Source organism: Hylobates moloch, unplaced genomic scaffold (assembly GCF_009828535.3).
Source record: "Hylobates moloch isolate HMO894 unplaced genomic scaffold, HMol_V3 SCAFFOLD_5, whole genome shotgun sequence".
Taxonomy (NCBI): domain Eukaryota; kingdom Metazoa; phylum Chordata; class Mammalia; order Primates; family Hylobatidae; genus Hylobates; species Hylobates moloch.
This window is the reverse complement of record NW_026652280.1, coordinates 102,943,601-102,946,739: the sequence shown is the minus strand read 5'-3', so window position 1 is coordinate 102,946,739 and position 3,139 is coordinate 102,943,601. Positions and strand designations below refer to the sequence as shown.

The following is a 3,139-nucleotide window of genomic DNA, read 5'->3' as shown; positions in this document are numbered from 1 at the left end:
CCATCGCATGTTGACATCAACACTGAGGAGAGTGATGCAGATGATTGGTATAAATATATGTGTAATACATACATATGTACACACGAAGCATATACTTATATGCATACATAGTTTACATTTTTCCAGCTGGGGTTTCAGAGAAACTAGAACAAAAGAGAAATCATGTTCCATTTTGTCTTAGAAAAGTATACATCTTACATATACAGACATGCATATATCTACATACATATACATGTAATGCCTATATGCATATGAACATACTGAGATATATATATATATGTATCTATATATATGTATATGTATATATATATATGCATGTACATTCACTTTATCACATACTCCATCAGCTTCGTTTTTGAGATGGTAATTCAAGTTCAATTTTTGTTCTGGGCTTTGTTTTCGTCTCTACTAAGTTTCTCTAAACTGTCAAGCGACATTTCATCAACACTTTAGAGTGGGGCAAGCCAACACGGGATGGAAAGGCAAACCTTAGGAGGCTAAAATTACTGTGCAGTCTGGGATTTGGGAGTTGTTGATTTCCTTTCCCTTTCCCCCAGCAGTGTGGACCATGAGAGTGGGCTGGGGGCGGCCCTCCCTCTCACTCATAGGGGAGCAAACCAAACAGCTCAGGCTGGAAGTCCTGCAGGGAATTCAGCACCGGGGTGGCTTTTCTCCTCAAGCCTCAGCTCAAGTTTCTGTCTAGAACGAAGACCACCTGCATCCCGGTTGCCAGGGTTGCCTCCACCTCATTGAGAGCACCTTCAAACAAGGCACTTCTCCCTAGGAGGACAGGGAGAGAACCTCTTGGCCCAAGCTAAGAGGATGTTGGGGTCTGGCTTGCTGTGCTGTACTTCAGGGTGATCTCCCAGCATAATGTGAGAAAACAAGCTGAAGAACTCCTTGTGTTGACTCACCTTCATCTCCAATGAGGCAGACCCTGAGCTGGTGGCCATGGCAAAGGGAATGCTGTGTTTCTGCAGGTGGAGGATGAGATTCTCAGCCCCTGGCATGAGCACAGCTGTAGGGAACACTTCCTTTAACTTCGTTTGGCTTTATTCCACCAGCTCCTCCTTGGACATCAGGAGCTGCAAGATGTCTATTATAATATGTGCGGCCTCTAATGCCTACTTACCCATTACCAGGGACTTTACATCCCAGCTGTATTTCTTTTCGTAACAATCACGTATTTCTTGGAACAGCACTGAATATAGCCATTCAATATCCAGAAGAAGGCCATCCATGTCAAAGATGAGGTGGGTGATGGGCTGCGGTGGGGGGCGGGGGTGCTCCCATGGTGCTGCCTTCTCCACCTGGGTGGGGGTGAGGAGCAAAGAGACCTCGTCTTTCTTTCTTTCTTTTTTTTGGGACAGAGTCTTGCTCTGTCACCCAGGCTGGAGGGCAGTGGTATGATCTTGGCTCACTGCAACCTCCACCTCCCAGGTTCAAGCGATTCTCCTGCCTCAGCCTCCTGAGTAGCCGGGACTACAGGTGTGTGCCACCATGCTAGCCTAACTTTTTGTATTTTTAGTAGAGATGGGGTTTCACTGTGTTAGCTGGGAGGGAGACCTCACCTTTCTAATCCAAGCATCTGACATATTTCATCCTGATCTTCTGCACTGAGCATTATATGATCAATTCAGTCTAATTAAATTTAATGGACATTGGTTCAGGTTCTGAGAACTCAAATATGGCCAAATATACGTCTGCCCTTCATCTCCAGTTCAGTGAGGGAAGTTTTGGCCTATGAGACATGGTGATGGGGACTCTATTTTTTGTTGTGATCATCATTATCATCATCAATCACTATAAGCCAGAAACAAAAGTAACTATTGTCTTTGTTATTTAATTCTTACACCAATCCTGTATAGTAAGCATGAATAGTCTCATTTTGTAGATGGAGAAACTGACTCTTTGTGATGCTAAGTAACTTATCTAAGGTCAATTAAGTTGGCAAGTGGCAGAGCTGGAATTTGAATCCAGATCTGTCAGCCTCTAAAACCCACACTCTACCATTATTCAATACTACTACTTTAATTCATTGTTACCTGCATGGAGATAATAATTTGCTATGGAAAGTACCAGTTAGAAGATGTTGTCTTTACCGCCCCCACTGTAGTGGTGAGTGCTTTTGCCCCTTCTGATGTGGTTAGAACAAACCTATGCTCTGCAGTGGGGTGGCTTCTGCAGCAGGTGCTAGTTTCATAAAGGAAGTCTCATCAGCCACAGGGAACAGAGGTTCATGATCTTTAGGAGGCTGGCAGGATTTTATCTCTAACGAAACATGGTGATGATTAGATCAAGACAACTTGACTGCAGCAATATTTTTCCTCTGACAACTTTGTGTGAAGAAATCAGACACAGCCAAGACCAGTTTGTGCAGCTGATGGCACCGGAGCAGAGGGTGTCCTCTTATCAGATACCAGCACAATGACTGCTGACTGTCATGTATGGACCTCGCAGACTTCTAGCTACAGCTTAATTATAATTATTAAGTTTTTACAGAACACTGATTGTATTTCAAAGGGTTTTACGATCCTCTTTTTATTAGTTGTTCCCTATCCAGCCCAGTCTGACAGAAGGGCTACTTCCTCTGCTTTCAGGTGTGGAAATGGGGCCACTCTGAGGTTAAGTTGCCTGTCAGAGGTCACCCAGTGGCTGAGCTTTGGTTTTAACTTGCTGGATTGGACAGATGAAGTCTGCTCCTTTAGGTCGATCAATTAGTTGATATAGGAGCCATGGAGATTTATATCTAATGAAATGGTACCTTACAGATATGGAAGGTAGTAGATTTTGTGGTTTGAAATTTGTGTTTTGTCTTCCAGTGTGAATTTTGTTTTTGCTGTCAAGAATTCGATGAATCAAAAGTAGAAGAGTTCTGTCATTCCTCTCTCTCTTCTTGGTTCTCCCTTTTTTACATACCCTCTTTTCCTCTACTTTCCAAAAGAAAGAATTGGTCCTGAACAAGTGATTCCAAGTTCCAGCATTTAGAGAAGGGCACAGGTGATGGGTGGTTCTGATAATACTCATTAGAGGCCATTTGGAGGAGCTCAAGGTAACTCTCTTTTGCTTGGAGGTGGTATCATAATAACATCTTATACTTCATAGGTTTCTAGTTAAGACACCAGTTTCGTGGGATCTT

General features: G+C 43.2%; 1 pseudogene; it reads right to left on the bottom strand.

The window, feature by feature from the left end:
- Window positions 1-598: 598 nt before the first annotated feature.
- On the bottom strand, window positions 599-1,268 carry LOC116469420 (pseudouridine-5'-phosphatase-like; annotated as a pseudogene).
- Between the last annotated feature and the right edge of the window lie 1,871 nt (window positions 1,269-3,139).